This window comes from Cibotium barometz, chromosome 32, assembly GCF_041138505.1.
Source record: "Cibotium barometz isolate CiBa-2024 chromosome 32, ASM4113850v1, whole genome shotgun sequence".
NCBI classification, from domain to species: Eukaryota; Viridiplantae; Streptophyta; class Polypodiopsida; order Cyatheales; family Cibotiaceae; genus Cibotium; species Cibotium barometz.
This window is the reverse complement of record NC_141077.1, coordinates 20,231,838-20,249,083: the sequence shown is the minus strand read 5'-3', so window position 1 is coordinate 20,249,083 and position 17,246 is coordinate 20,231,838. Positions and strand designations below refer to the sequence as shown.

Sequence of the window (17,246 nt, the reverse complement as noted above, 5' to 3'; positions counted from 1 at the left end):
TAACTTTCCAACAGATTATACCTTAGGACCGTTGATAGAGGTAATTACATACACCTTAGGGGACAGTATAGCACCCTGAGCCTCTGGGAGCCAGGTCTGTATTATGAACCAAGGGTGTCATCTTAGGGGACTGTGCAGCACTTAAGCCTCGGGGAGCCAGGAGCTGCACTTTGAACCAAGAATGGATCTTCCTTGTGATTCCGCGATCGATGCATTGAGTCTAAAGGAATTAGTTGTCCATTAGGAGACTACGTTTCCCCTGTGAAATAGGGCCAAGTCTGGCTCACTTACGTTTTTCCTATATCCACCATGGGTCTGGAAATTAACTAAGTGGGGCGGACAGGACTTGGTTGTCTATCAAGCATTACCCGGACTATAGCAGGACGGGTATGTTACATCTGCATAGAAAAAGACACTTGGAACCCTCATAATTAGTTCTCAAGATGAGAACTCATGGTCTCCCTCTCTCTAAAAACCCCCTCTCTCTCTCCCAAGTTGGAACCCATGGTCTCCCCCTATCTACACTAAAAACACACTCTCTTCCTCTCAGAGTACTCTCAAAGTTCTCTATATCAAAGACCCTTTCTCTCTCTCTCTCTCTCTCTCAAAAATCATGAGGGGATTCTGAGAAAAGCACATTTAGAGATCTACTACTATTAAAAACTCATATGCGCGTTTCTTAGGCCCCCTTGCTAAACACAAGAGGACCCTTGCATTCAAGAGGGGTCTAAACTTCAAGACGGCTACTAGCTACGTCTATTTATAAAAACAAGAGAACCCCTTGCTTCCAAGAGAGGGTGTAAGCTTCAAGAGTGCCATTAGCTATGTGTATTAATAAATTCAAGAGGACCCCTTGCTTTCAAGAGGGTCTAAGCTTCAAGAGGGCTATTAGCTAAACTTAGCCCATGGTAATGCCGGGTATATTCTCTCACACAGTAAGGCACCGAGAAACGCGCAGACAACCCTCTAAACCTACTTGAAATGCACCTTGAGGTTTCTCGAGACCTCATCCATATAGGCATAGTATAAAATACACAAACTCTCAAGGAGTGGAATGCACTCTCTCTATATCTCTCTCTCTCTCTATCTCTCTCTCTCAAGCACTCTCAAGTATGGTTTTAGAAGGTGCTAATGTTTGCAACCTGTGCTTTTTAAAAAAATTATTTAAAAGATAAATGTAAACATGTCTCTCTCTCTCTCTCTCTCTCCTCCTGGGCATTCGCTTACTGCTTCTCTCTTTCTCTCGGAAGGTTGAACATGAAGCATTAAGGTCCCGAGGAATGCGCATAGAGCACTCCAAAAGGAATAGTATACACTATGCGCATTTCTCGGGGCTTCACCCACAAATAATACAAAAATTTTAAAAAGTTAAGGGGGCCCCTAGAAACGTGCATAGTGTATTCTATTCCTTTTGGAATGCTCTATGCACGTTTCTTGGCGCCTATGTATGTATGCATCACTGTGGAAAGAAGGGAGCTTCGGCCCTGCAGTTGTGACGATTCAACCTGTATGACGATGGTGATGCCGATGGCAATGACCTGCAAAGGTATGGCAGTGGGCCTCTATGGCGATGGCAGTGGGCAATGTGCATGCACTAGCTATGGAGAGAAAGAGGTTGGGCCTTTATGTCTATGGTGATGGCGGTGGGCAAGGTGCATGCAGCTATGGCGAGGAGGCAAGATGGGTAAGGTGCATGTAGCTATGGCGAGGAGGCAAGGTGGGCAATGTGTATGTAGCTATGGCGATGGGTGGCGGTGGGCAAGGTATGGAGAGAGAGACTTTGTTTTAGTTCCTGATGGTCTAATTTCTGCAGTTGTTTGAGCAACAATTTGCTTGCATGTGCTATCTGGCATCTTGAGAACAATAGATTCCCACGAACCTGATTCGCTAGAACTGTCTTGTTCCTCAGTTTTCTTGGCCCTAACCCTCTTGGTTTTCTTTGTTTTGGATTTGTAACAGGCTGGCTACCCCCTGCAGACTCTGTAGCTTTTGGTGTGGGAGTTACCACTCTCAGAGGTATTGCCTCACTTTCTGGTTCTATTTCACTTGTGGGAGGTGAAGGGATAATTTCAATTAAACCAAGAGAAGTTTTAGGAGTAGAGGCTACCCCTACTGGTGTGTTTGGGAAATCCTGGGCAAAATGTTTGATACCACAGTCGCCACAGTACCTAGGTACTCGAGGCCATGGTTGAAACCCTCTTGCCGCAGCTTCTCTTTCTTTTACCAAATGGGGACCATTGCATTCATAGCAAGGACCCAGAGGAGCTCCTGGCCCCGGACTTGTTAGTCTTCTTGGATACGTATTTGGAAGTCGATTTGCTCCATTGGCAAATAGATATAAGGCTTGTGCAGGGAGCTGCACCATGCTATTGGCATTGGATACGTCCAGTTCCCCCAATTGAGCAATAGCTAATTGTATTGAGATTGGATCTTCCTCGAAAAATGGTCCTGATGGTACTACTTCTAAAGGAGACCCTCCCTCATACACATCATTTACATAGTGGAAAGGGGTTGTTCCCGGTGGAGCTGTGGTTGAGCACCCAACACAGGCCTATAGCCCTTTCACTAATTGTAATATGTAAAGAACTCTATAGAGCAGCTTTGCCCTCAAGACTCATAAAAAAAGTTTTGGAATCGGATACCGGATGCTAAAGTTATGTCTATTTCAATGAAATGGAAGTAGTGCAAGAATGTTTTTTTTGTTGTTTGGGTGTACTTGTCTTGTTGGCACTGGTTCTTTATGATTTTTTTAGTTGAATTTTGTGCTTTTGCAAGGCTTGCATGTGTGCTTGGATGCTTGGATGTATTATGGTCTTTGTTGGAACTTTGTTGTGGTCTTGGCCCTATTTAGGTAATGTAGGCTATTCCAGCAACCTCTTGCAAGCAATTGGCATATGTCTGCTCAAAGAAAGTAAACTGAGCATAACTCTTTCTTCCAAGCAATTGGCCTAGGCCTACTTAAAGGGGAAGTTAGGCCAATTCTTGTGCAAAAATCCGTGAAGATTTTGGCAGTACAATGGCACTATACTCCGATGCATTCACTCAACGGTGCTAGTCGCGAGTGAGAGCACACATATGGCAAAAGCCAAGTGAGATCCAAGCTAGGCTCGAGGATGCAATGGATATCCGAGCTAGGCTGCTCAAGGGTATAGCATAGTACCAATATGCAGTTTAGAGCCATCTGTAGGCCTCAGCAAAGTCGGACATGTACATTTCAATTAAAAACCTAAAATGAAGCAAAGGTGAGTCCCACCTCTTCGCTTAAGCAACCGGCAAATGCCTGCTAAAACAGAGGTGTACTTAGCCTCACAACCACATGTGGCTAAAATTTTGACTTTTTGGCCTTGCTTAAAACCCTGTTCTCAGCTCACTGGGCCCTCTGGTTCTACCATCGACCTTCCACCATCAACACCTCAAAACTGGCTCATTTTGGGTGTGCCTATAGCCCTTGATGTCTGCAACAACACCTTGTGGGTCAAAATTCAAAAATTATTTTTTCCCTTCCTTTGAGGGTCCACCATCAACGGCACTCTGTACCAGCACACTGTCGATGGTCAATCTAGAGAGCACATGTGGAGGGGAAAATTATCTACATGATGCGTATGCTATGTCTATGATGCAAGAGATGCCCTCTAAATGGTCTGCCCCCAAGGTATTTGCTCGTAGCGTGTTTTGCGATCTTTCTAATTTTAATGCATCAAGGGCTAACTCCACAACCTTTGTTAGAGGTCAACAAACAAACTAAATCTACTCCTAATGATACCTAGATGCAACGGCAAATGATGCTAGACTAAAGACAAGCTATGATGCAAATGATGGCCCTAATGTAATAAAAAATAAGCTATCAAATGCCCACTAAACCTATGGTAAAATGCTTGACTATGATGCTTGAAATGGCATGCATCAAGGGCTAACTCCACAACCTTTGTTAGAGGTCAACAAACAAACTAAATCTACTCCTAATGATATCTAGATGCAAAGGCGAATGATGCTAGACTAAAGACAAGCTATGATGCCCTAATGTAATAAAAAATAAGCTATCAAATGCCCACTAAACCTATGGTAAAATGCTTGACTATGATGCTTGACATGGCATGCATAAATGCTTAAGATAATGATTGGCATGCACTTGAAATAACTAAAGATGCTTAATGAAAAAGATCCTAGTCTAATGATGATGTTGAGTGCATCTATTTACATATGCCAAATGAGCATGCATATTACACTAATGCAAGCCTAACTAATGCATCTACTTACATGTGCCAAATGAGATGCATATTACACTAATGCAAGCCTAACTAATGCTTAACCAAAGCTTGAAACAAACATGCTAAAAGATTTATACTAACTAACTACTAATGCTTGAAATTAAAAAAACAAAAGCATGAAGTATAAAATAAAACAAAGTGAAATGAAATGCTAATCTAATGAAGGGCGGGAGACTCTCAAAACCGCAATGTGGGTGAGGGTTTGTGAGAACCCACAACTCTTGCAAACAAATGAAAATACCTCATCTACTTAAGCTAATGTTGACCTTAGGATCACACACCTAAGCTAACTCCTAATCCAAATGGTTTTGCAACCAATGGAGCAATCTAAAATCCAAAGCAAACTTAAGACTCACTAGCTTAGGTTGGCACTCCCCAGCAGCAGCGGTGCCATTTTTGGGGACATCATAGCTAGTGGCTCTCACCCAACACTCTCCAAATGACTGAAGATGCCGAACAAGGAAGCTTAACCCGACTAGCTCGCGGAGGTTACCATGCCTTGTCAAAGCATGGGAATCTCTAGCTTAGAAATGGGGATGACTCTTGACGACTCTACTTATCTAACACTTCACTAATCAAATGGTTTAGCAATGGATGTGCTAACCCACTCACTCCTACTTAGCCCACATGACTCAATACCAATATGTGATCAATGAAAACATTGCTAATGCAAACCTACAAGCATCACAAGCATATATCGAAGCCCACAAGTACTTCCCAACAACTCAAGACCAAAAAACCCTTGCCCACTCAGAGCCTAATCAAAACAAGCATGAGCAAAGAATACTACAAGCAAGCATTACCTTCATTCCATCCCCTTCCATCACCAATGCAAGCAACTAATCTTCAAGAATGCTCACACAATGATTAATCTAGCACACAAGCATTCAAGCATTAAGCATTCACTTCACTAATTAAGCATTCACACTAAGCATTAAGCAACTACTTAATTTCATTAAGTTAAGCTCAACACAAAGCATAAAATGGTAGAATCATAAGGATAGAAAGAAGAAGCCATGGCATTCTCTATTCATCATAATGATTACAAGAGAGAGCTCAAGCAAGAGTGCTTGAAGCCAAGCTAGGCTTAGAAAAGAGAGAGTGATAGAGAGCTTATTTGTATAAGCTTCTCAATAGAATGCACCCAAAGAGTCCACTTTCCTTAGCAAAGCCTTCCTTTATAGCTAAGCTTCTAACTTTGGCCTCTTTCATACATGGGCGGACAAACTAATATATTGGGCTTTCATAATTACAAGTTGGAACTCTTTCGAACCCACATCCAGCTGAAATATATTACAATGCACTTGGGCATGGGATTCAAATAGATGTTGAATCATTTCCCGCTTCCACCTTTACTGCTTTCGCCAATCCGTCATCCATGCTCTTCTCTTCTTCTCTTTATCTTCTTTAATCAATATTTTCTGCTTTGTTAGGCTCACTGTTTCTACCTAAATAGTGCACTATCATTTTGTGAACGGTCTCTTAAGCTGGCAAAGCATGGAGCCCCCATCCTATGAACATTTCATGAGATGGATCTTGTGGCTCTACTATGGGGATGCAGAGGTTGCTGCAATAGCTATTCAATTGATCTTTGATGGTGCTTCAATGGGGAGTAATAGACATCAAGAAGCCCGTGCATCTTAGACCAACTGTCCATCAATATCTATTGGAGTGGGATGCAAAAGGGTGTCTTCACTGATGCAATAAACCATCATGTCAAACATCATGAGAGTCGGCGGGCTGCGAAACTCACACACAATACTTAGAATAGCCACCAAAATTTTGTGTGATTCTATCGATGAAATACGTGGTCCCATACCACGTATTTTGTGTGATTCTATCGATGAAATACGTGGTCCCATACTTAGAACAGCCACCAAAATTTTGTGTGATTCTATCGATGAAATACGTGGTCCCATACCACCAAATATCTCATTAAAAGAACTCAACAATGATAGAGGTACTTATCCCAGAGGAGATAAAAGTGACTACAATACATCTTTTAATTGCAGTAGAAGGCTGATAACACAACATTGCAAAAACCTTTTAAGAGTGACACTAGCACTCCACAACATTCTTAAACGACTTTTAATGTTTTAGGGTCTCTCTAATGTGAAGAACTTCAACCGCAAAAGTATCAACACAATAGGTGTATGTTAATCTATGGCCATTTTGGCACATAGAAGGACATAGTTAATGGAAGGAGTAGCAAAAAAGTTACATGTATGACAAATATAAAATTTATCGACTTTTTAATTAAGGGTATGCTCAGGTTTACATTAGACTTTACTGTTTGTCACAACTCAAGACCCAAAAACTTGTTTGATCAAGGACCAAACATCCCTCACATGCGGTTGAAACACACAAGCTTCTTTTCATTAAGTTTGGTGTATTCTATGACTCCTAGATGCTCCTAAGAACACTAGGATGTAAGCTACATCAGGGTACGTAGCCTTTGTCCTCATTCTTCTGCTCCTTTATTTGCACTGATAAAGACACATCTGATGCACCCTCTGATCCTTTCAAGATAGAACTCAGGTAAGTAGGATTGTGCGGTAGGCCCACATTATTCTGGGTTTGCCTCCCCTGTGATCTTGTAACCATTCTCTTCTTTGAGGGTGGTTTTGCTATCTTTGATCGACCTATTTCATAAGTGTTAATTCTTGGAGAACTACATTGGGTGGTATTCCATAGCTCTCTTGTATTTTAGCCCTTTATGACAAGCTACTTCACAATGATAAGAGATGAGCACACATTTCATCTTCACTCATGAGCATGAAACTAATCAATGGGCAAGCAAGCACACATTCAAAGCTTAAAAGAAAAGATAAACATTCACCACATCTTTAATGTCTCCTTTGCTCAGACTTTGTTGCTTTGTTACGCTATTTCACAACAACAAAGGAAGCATGTTTGCATCTGCAGCTTCCAATGCAGCCAAGACACACCCTTATTTTCGGTGAAGAAGATACTTCATTCTCGGATTTTGAAGTTCCAAGCCTTCTTGATCCTATATGCATCAAGACGATGCTCTCCATGATTGTACAATCTCTCCAATTGGAAGATTAATACAAAGTCCTTTTGAGGGGGGGATAGCCTCATGATATCCCTCTATGTGGTGTCACTCTTTCAATTTCTTGCTTATGTGATTGTCTCCATAAACTGTTTTGCTATTGATTATACCACTATTAAGGAGTTAATTATTTTCCATAAGAATTTAGTTTACATTGGTATCCAAGCTTAGGGTTTCCTTCTTCCTAAAGAAGGAAATGGTCAGAAGATATTCCACGAAGTACTCCAAGACACAATCATAAAAGTCCAAGTCTCCACCAATCAAATCGCATTGGTTGGCATCAGAGTCAAGAGTTGGGCACTCTGTAGCCCAAACGTGCTCAAAAGTTAGACCCAGAGCTTCAAGTCATATCTACTCCGTGTTTAGACTGCTTATATATAAATAATATTTTGTTTTCTTCATTTGGTGTGAAATACACTCAAGCTGGAGAGTTGAGCCTATTTACGTCGAGTTGCTCATGCGGGTATCGATGAGTATAAGAGTCAAAGTCTACGTCTACTTAACTAAGGGTGGAGGAATGAGGTGTTACATTGTGAGATTTGAGCAACACATTCTCTACTACAAAAGCCACTTGCAACTTTAACAGTCGGACTCTGCCAAAGATCCATATTTGAGTCATTCTGTTACTATCTCAAGTACCCATAGCGACTGCTTACACAATATATTTTAACATGCATTGACCTTCAAGCATATAGGGTACTTCCCTCATGAGTACATGCATTAGGCACTCTTCTTTATAGTGACCCAAACACTTTTGCACCAAATAATCTCCAACTTAATCATACGTACATACCTTTTACTTTTTCTTTTTGTTTTATGCCCAATCTAGAAGTGGGACTATCTATGTGTGTACTTACGCCAGATGGGTAGGCATATGTGTCGACATCTATTACCTTATTGGAGAAGAAAGAAGCGAAGAGTCCTTTCACACACACACTGCACACACATTTCTTTCCGGGACCTCGTCATCAAATGCCTCTCGATCGATCGTACTTATGCGAGCCTATGGACCGTCTAGTATGGTTAATATTCTACATTTGTACCTTGAGAACCCTTACAATTACCCTTCTCTTACATTGCATTATGTTCATATCACATACACTTACATTGCATTCACTTAAATGTTCATATCACATACACTTCATTTGGAATGCATGCACTTAATCAAGCCTTTTATATTCACACGGATTGTAAGAAGAGAATTCAGGAAATCTATCGAGATCTAAAAATTCAGATAAATGATTAATTTATTTCTCATTGGAATTTTTATCTAATTTTAGAAATCAATTAAGTGATTATTCAAAGAAAGAAATTCATTGTTTCAATCGAAACAGTCGACTCAAGCGATGGCTAAAGATTAGTCAAGAGAGAGAGTAAAGGACAAAGAGACTAAGTGCCAGAAGCGGTAATGCGACGGCGGAGAAAGTTCCTATTTCGGAAGAGATAGTACCCATTTTGGGAATTCTTCCATTCTTGGAATATCTAAGCCGAAGTACATTGTAATAAGATAGGACAACAATTAGATGTATGAACAAGCCCTTGCAAAAGGAGGAAGCCTTTCTAGTTTGTCCTCCCTAGTGTGAAAGGGATCAACCTAAAAGTGAAACTCTATAAAAGAGAGTTATGCAATGTAATGAGTGCTCTTTGGTGGTTGAACACTTGAGTTGAGGCTTTGGCAAAGAAGCTCTCATCTCCTTCTCTCTCTCTTATCCAAGCCTATGTTGCTTGCCTAAAGCTTGTGCTTAGGCCTTGTAATCTTTATGATTAAGAGTAATGCAAGGTTTCCTTTCATGTCTTCCTCTCTTTATCAAGTATGTGTAGCTTAGTTTAGCTTAATCTTCTTTGAGTTATAGCTTAGGCCTTGTAATCTTTATGATTAAGAGTAATGCAAGGTTTCCTTTCATGTCTTCCTCTCTTTATCAAGTATGTGTAGCTTAGTTTAGCTTAATCTTCTTTGAGTTATAGCTTGCGCTTGTCACTTAATGCTTAATGAAGTGTTTATCAATAGAATGTGTGTATTTGCTTGATTCAATGCCATGTTAGCTTAGCTTGAATGCTTTCTTTGCATGCCTTGGGTAGTTAATGCTTGGGTAGCAAGGGATGTGTTCTTTTATACTTATATTAGCTAGCTATTGATTAGGCGCATACCAATGAGCATTGCTTTGCTCTAGGCATTGAGAAATGCTAGGTGAGCTTGAAGCTATTTCTTATGTATGTTTTATTGCTTTCTTTCCATTGAAGTAGTTTGATAAGGGTAGATGTGTAGTGAAGTGGTGAGTGGTTGAGCACCTCCCATTGCTTAGCTATTTGGTTAAGGGTAGTGATTAGTAAGCAAGTGTACCCAGGAGTCAACAACCCCAAAGTGCAAGCTAGAGATTCCTTTGCATTGACACGCAAGGTTTCCTCCGTGAGCTAGCTGGGCTAAGCTTCCTTGTTCGACATCTTCATTCACTTGGAGAGTGCTGGGTGAGAAGCCAGTAGCTATGGTGTCCCTAACACCCTCCAATCCGAGATGCCAACTGAAGAGAGATTGATCTCTTGTTTTCTAGAAGGGCTGCGGAATAATGAGCCGTATATGCACTTATTCACAAGGAATCACACAGACTTAGATGAGCGTTACTTTGATACTCAGAGATTGGATGACAATTGCAATCTTTTGCGAAACACGTCTAATCAAGCTCCATCAACATCTGGTGAGTCAAGCAAGAACGTAGACATCCAAGCTTTGGTAGATCTCATTGTGCAAAAGCTAAGGCTTAACTCTCAGTTATCCCATCCACCTCAAAATTAGAACCCGAGTGAATCCCATCAGAACCCAGTGAAGTGGTGCAACGAAATGGACCGATCACGAGACACTAGAATGCCAATGTAGGATTAGATTCTTGAGAGAACAAAACTGTCAAGCGTCTCATCTCGAGCCAAGAACGGTCTCATATGCAAGTGACATGCAACCATGGTCAAGTACATCAGCTCAAACGCACGTGGAAACGGAGCAGAATGAGAGCAAATGGGCACTAGTGCCTATTCAACCGTATTGTGCTGAGAGAGAGTCGAGCTCTGAAAAAGCGTTAGTGCATCAACCGAAGAGTTCCCAATTTGAGAAAGCTGTGCGTTGCTATAAATGCCATGGATCTCATTGGACCAAGGATTTTCCTCTAGAGCCAAAGCCCGATGAAAAAGACAAGGCCAATTGTTCTGATTGGCCTGAGATCCCAAGGTACTGTGAAGGCTACGCAGTTGATCATTCAGGCAAGCATTGCCCGCACAGACTTAGAAACAATGTTCGAGTTGAGAGAAGGACTTTCAATTACATTGCAATCATTCCCTCACCAACCTCATTGGAGAGCGAAAGTGAAATTCTTTCCCTGCAGGTAGTAACCAAAGTCCCAGCTAAAAAGGCAGCGGCTGCCACAGCGCTAAAGCCCAAGGAAGAGCCTGTTCTTCAAGAATGTGCTCCAGGAAAAAAACCAAAGACAAAGTGGAAAAAATATAGCCAATCCAACAAATCAAACTCGAACAAAACCAAGGCACATAGTGGAACTGACACTTCATAGTCAGGTTCATGGGAATCCATTATCTTAGAAACCCCTGACAAAGTGCGTAGAGAATTTATCGTCAAATCTTCTATGGACTCAAAACCAGCTCAAGGCGAGCCAGAATTTGAGGCAAAGCCAAAAGAGAGTAAGGGCGTGCCTTTAATGGCAATTACGAGAGCTCAAGCCAAATGAGTCGAGGAAAAGGGAGACAACGAGTCTAAACCTGAGAGCTCCAATGCTCGGGAGAAGAAGCAAGAAAAAAGGCAACAACGTAAGCGGAACAAAACGCCTAGCCCAAAATGTTCTGAGCCAAATCAGAGTGCAAGACGGGTTGGAGATGGACCTATGAGAGGGGAGTCAAGCAAGGTAGACAAACGAGGAGCTGTGGTTCTGAATCAAGTTGAAGCGCTATCCAATACGGACTCTAGAGGATCAGTTCTTGTGGATAAGGTGGAAGAAACACTAGATAGTATCCTCAAAGCCTACGAGAAACTATCAAGGTGGACATAGTCATTTTGCCTAAGCTCAAAGAGTATCCAAGTCTGATCCAAGAGAAGGTCAACTTGGTGAAGAATCATGCACTCATTAGACACAAAAGCCTTGCTAGAAGGGCTGCCACCCTATTTGGCAAGAAGGAGTTCAATCTTGGAGACAATACCTGAAGTATCAGAAGTGGGCACTGAGAAAAGCACACCAAAGCCAGAATTTGAAAGCCAGAGAGTGGAAGCAATTCCTCCTCTACTGAATGAAATGATGGAAGAACTTTGGAAGAAAGCCAGGGACTTCAAGGAGAGGGATGCAGAGCCAGAGGAGTCAGCTCCTTTTTCGGTCATCCATCTCTCAGATTAGGTGATTGCTGATGCAACACCCTTGTCTAAGAAGGAAGTGATGAATGATGACGAAGATGCTAGCAGTCAAGCTAAGGTTTCAAGCTAAAACCTTAGCTTGACTGCCGTCTTATTCAGCTCCTTTTTCGGTCATCCATCTCTCAGATTAGGTGATTGCTGATGCAACACCCTTGTCTAAGAAGGAAGTGATGAATGATGACGAAGATGCTAGCAGTCAAGCTAAAACCTTAGCTTGACTGCCGTCTTACATAGGAAGGACCGAAGCGGGTACAAAAATTTTGCCTCTTCCTTCTTCCGACAAATCACTCCAAAGGTGAAAGATACATTGAACCTTCAAGCTATTCTAGCAGCTCCTGTAACGGCAATGCTGCCTTTGATGGATTTTCTCAAAGCCTGCTGAGATGTGGAATCAAGTGTCAAAGATGTTATGGAGTAAAGGCTATGCAGTTGGGGAAGATGCACGGTCGATAACAAAGCTTTCGGTAGTAGCAAGCTTGGTGAGGAAAGTTCCCTTGAATAAGGTGAACAAGTACAAAAAGCCCTGGCAAAGACAAAGGAAATGCCATGCTACCAATAAAGTTGGACAAGGTAAAGACCATGGCCATTCTTAACACAGGAGCAGGAATCAGCATTGCTACAAAAGCTATGTGGATTAAATGGGGGAAAAATAGCTTTGAGAAACACGAGAATGGACCTGCAACTTGTAGACAGAAATCTAGAGCACCCACTGGGATCAGCATTGATACAAAAGCTATGTGGATTAAATGGGGGAAAATAGCTTTGAGAAACACAAGAATGGGTCTGCAACTTGCAGAGACAGAAATATAGAGCACCCACTGGGATCAGCATTGCTACAAAAGCTATGTGGATTAAATGGGGGAAAATAGCTTTCGACAGCGGCATAATGTTTTGAGGGACGTCTTGCAACATAGGGAAGATGCAATGCCTTGAACAAAATGTCATCCAAGGATCGCATTACCCGGCTAAATCATCGTAACTAGCACATATGAGTGTGCATCACTGAGCTAGCGGCTTATGAATGTCTTTGGGCTCATTTAGTGCCCCTTTGTCATTCCCACTGCTTCCTAGCTCCCCCTAGTCTTGCTCAGAGGTCTGCTTAGAAAGAGCTTGCTCACCCATTACTTGAGGATGAGAAGTCTTGCTTGTGTGAGTTGTGATGCTAAGCCCCGACCCTTGGCCCCCTTTTATAGGCTTAGAAAAAGCTACGTAGCTTTTTATCTTAGCTTTTTCCCTATGTACACGTCTCAATGTACACGACACTTTTTTCTCTTGCACGCTGTCCCTAGGGCACTTTTTTGCTAGCCACCTATTAGCGGTGGCGGTCCTTGGCGGTGGTAGTCACCCTTGGTGCACCTTGGCAATCCTTAGGCTGCTCTGAGGCAGAGGTAATGACGACCTTATGCGGCTCTGAGACGGCGGTCATGCTACCCCTTGAGGTGGCCTTTGGCTATGCTGAGGCGGCGGCGATGGCCCTGCCTTGGGGTGGCCTTGAGGCTCCTCTGAGGCGGCTGCTATGGCCCCGCCTTGGGTGGCCTTTGGCTCCTCTGAGGCGGCTGCTATGGCCCCACCTTGGGCCTTTGGCTACTCTGAGGCGGCTGCTATGGCTCCGCCTTGGGCCTTTGGCTACTCTGAGACGGTGGCTATGGCCCCGCCTTGGGTGGCCCTCATGGCCCCCCGCCGTCAAGCTATAGCCCCTCTCTAGCCCATCGTGGCCCCAGCCTCTTGCGCTACTCGTGGCCCTTAGCGGCCCCTGCCTCATGGCTCGCCTACGCTGCCTGGCCCCGTGGCGGTGACACACTCCCTACGTGGCCTTGTGCCATGGCGGCGCTTTCTTGCCTAGCCCCTGGCCATGTGGTCCGCGTGCCAACGACGACGGTGCTCCATGGCATGATGCCAGCATCATCCGCATGGCCCACAGCCTTGTGCATGGCGATGGTGGTTGTAACACCATGATCTAGAGAGAAAAACATGGCGCCCGTAGCCTTCCAGAACGCTATCACTGAGAGAGAGAGAGAGAGAGAGAGAACAATGCCATAGCCTTCCACGAGAGAGAATAACACCATAGCTTGTAGAAACCTCCACCTGTAGACTCCTTGTGGATGATGAGAGCCGATCTCCATATCTATTGAAACACGTAGCGTTGTGATGCGTGAGCTCCTTCCCCACTGAGAGAGAGACCTTCACACTCTGATACCAATGTAAGACTTATGGTAATGACCCATGATAGTAACCACCCAACCATGTCCTTTTAGAGCCCCTAGCCCTCGGCCCTGGCCCTTTCACTTTAGGATGCCCACCTAGCATGCATGGCCAGACCCTATCTACAGACCCTTGTCCTCACAGCAATAATATATCACTATCATAAAAGTCTTAAATTTACATAGATTTATTTTTAGAAAATTGTAAGTAGTGTAGGAATGGCCTATAAAATGAATTTTCAAAATTTCACTTGAATTGAACCCAATAAAACTTTTTTAATTACCTAAAAAGGACACTTTTATGTCTTGTTAAGGTACAAAACTAGTGTTAATTAAGGGATAACATTGACATGATTATGAACCTAGTGCAATGGATTGGGGATTGCACTCGAGGGGTTCACTCTATGCTATATCGTGTGCATTCAAGCCCTATTTTGAAAATCCCTTATCTGTAAATTTTTGAATGAATATATAACGTATCCTTTTCTATTCAAATCTGTAAATTTTCTTCAAAATGTAATTAAAAAATCCCACCTTTAAATATATTTCTGTAAATTTCAAATATGAAAAATTTCCTTCTGTTGAACTCTTGTGATAGACACATTTTTTGTAATTGACCACCCCCTGATTACTTTTGGGAGGGCCAATATAGGTTGAGATAACAACCTTGTTGACCATTCCTAGTGGCGCGGGGGGGGGGGGAGGGGGGGGGGTTCACTCATAAAAGTAGTAAGCATATCACATGAGATCAGTAGAAGGAATTTTTAAAATACTTTTTTTACACAATCATTACGTACATGAGGTTACCATTGAATGGTGGTATTGATAGATTGAATAGAGAACGAGTTTATTTTATTCATGAAAAACTAATAGATACGGGATTTTTTAATATAGTCCTTTAGTGAATGTGATACAGAGGGGTTACATATAGTGACCCCCCCAAGTGAACATCTTAGTACAGGGACACATCACATGTTGAAAAGGTTCTCTAGATTGTTGGCTATCTTGGACACCATGTGACAAAAAAAAATCCTAAGGTATGAGGGGATTCATTATATTTTGGTAGTAATGGTTCCTCCATAGAGGAAAGCTCCTTGCCCTTGACCATTGTTTATTTTTCTTGCGGATGGATGTTTGAGCAAGGCTTGTCAAAGTTACGCGGGTGGTCACATACAAGAAGCACACCTAGTGCATTGAGCTTTTTGAGATGCATTTGAACTCTGTGATTGAGGATAAATTCTAGGCAAGAGAAGAGGTCCGACCACCCTCTAAGATTGAGAGGTTATATGGCATAGAGTTTATCTCACGTGCACCAAGCTCTTCAAGTGACAAAATGCATCTGACCAAAAAATTCATATTTGATTGAATATCGAAATTGTGTAAAATTGTGCATTCTTGGATTGTAGTATAGCTTGATGTGAAATATTTCACTTGGGATGGGAGGCGCCCCTAAACCAGTTATTCCATCAAACAACATTTGCCCCCCCATCCATACCATAGCTTCTTGGGGCATCCTTTTGGAAAAGCATGCTTCAAGATGCCAAGGTGTGGATGCAAGGGCAACAACCATTGATGGGACCAATTATTTTATAGTCACCTCCTAATTACTAGTGTGATATTGAGCATCAAATTACAAGGACACTGAAAAATGTTGAGATTTTGGACCCATTCAACATGTTTGTGCACATGCTCACACAATAGACATAGATGCATTGTTTTAGACATTGTTCAATCAACAACCAGCCTTTTCAAGTTGAATTACGTTTAAAAAAAAAATAGTAATGAGATGTGTATTGGTAGGATATTTCTATGAGCTGAAACTTTAGTGATGAGGGATGGAAGTAGTGTGTCAAACCTTGTTTAAAGCCCAAGGTTATTTGTGAACCTTATTTTATTAGAATATGTAAAGGCTTTTCTCTAATGTGACAATAAAAACTAAATACCACATTGAGTCTAAATAAATAGAATAGGTTTGTTATGAGGGTCGAATTAGCATCACATATAGTTGTAGTGATGAGGGATGGAAGGATTTGGTCAAATCTTATTTGAAGCCCAAGTTATTTTGACTGTGTCCTTGGTCTTAGACTATGCAAAGACTTTTCACTAATGTGACAAGCCAGATTAAATACTGCATTGAGTCTACAAGCTCAATAGTTTTGTGATGAGGGTAGAATTAGCATGAAAGGAAATAAGGATTACAACTCCATAAGATAGGAGAGATTCAAAAGGGAGTGAAGATGGCTATCATATGTTCCTACATTTAGTTTCTATGTTTTTCCCTTGCAAATCCAAACCTTGGGGCCACATATCACCATTATTAATGACCTTTTTTTAGCACGCTCCTATCTCTCTTGATCAAGACTTTGCAAGGATATCATAGTGGAAGGTAGAAATATTTCCTACGAGTATACACAAGCTATTTCAATGATCAAACATCGATAAATATTGTCTCACTTTTTGGGATGGCCATTTTTTGGACTATGGAAGCTGGATCAATCCACATCTTTTGTGTAGATATATTCCTTACATTCCTAAAGTTTTCTTGAAAGAAGGTTTCATCATTGTTCCATTCAAGATACTACATGTCTATAGAAATCTCAAGCTTGTGGTGGTTGATATGTTGTACAGATTAATAGAGACAATGTCAGATGTTCCAATGAGGTGGAGGTGGTTTAAGAGTTGGCAAGACTTCACTCACCCAAGTCCTTCTCAAAAAAGTGAGGTGGAGGTGGGTTAAGAGTTGGCAAGACTTCACCCACCTAAGTCCTTATTTATGAGTTCAATTCCCAGTGGCATCATCTCAAAAAAAAAGAGTCACAGAAGATGTATCTTGCCTTCTGTAAGGTGGAACAAGATACTTCTTCAGATACCTACATAACTTGGACAGACATTAAACCTTCATAAACCTTCATGGTACAATATTTTCCAATGTCAAGCTACAAAAGTCATGGCAACGTGTTTCAAGGACCACTATGTATTAAGGCATGCATGAGAAAAAGGTATACATGTAATGTATGCATACACTCAAGGTATTCCAAGGGACGATAAGGTATGTAAGACGGGCATGATGCATACACTCAAGGTATTCCAAGGGACGATAAGGTATGTAAGACGGGCATGATGCATGGAAGAAGTAGTGTACTGTGTATGTAAGGCAATGTGAAAGGACTGAAAATTGTGGTCACGTTTGATTGAGATTTCTTGTTATGTTTCAATTCAACCAGCAGCCAGTCTAATTGCTAATGTGTGAACAAGTTTGACTTGACTTGACTTGAAAAATTGGCATACACTCTTTTCTCCCT

General features: G+C 41.9%; 1 long non-coding RNA gene across 1 annotated transcript; it reads left to right on the top strand.

The window, feature by feature from the left end:
• The first annotated feature begins 1,429 nt into the window (after positions 1-1,429).
• LOC147619921 (uncharacterized) lies at positions 1,430-2,648 on the top strand. The gene is made up of 2 exons (XR_015261794.1): positions 1,430-1,763; positions 1,960-2,648. It is a non-coding gene; the product is annotated as an uncharacterized LOC147619921 (long non-coding RNA).
• The last annotated feature ends 14,598 nt before the right edge of the window (positions 2,649-17,246 follow it).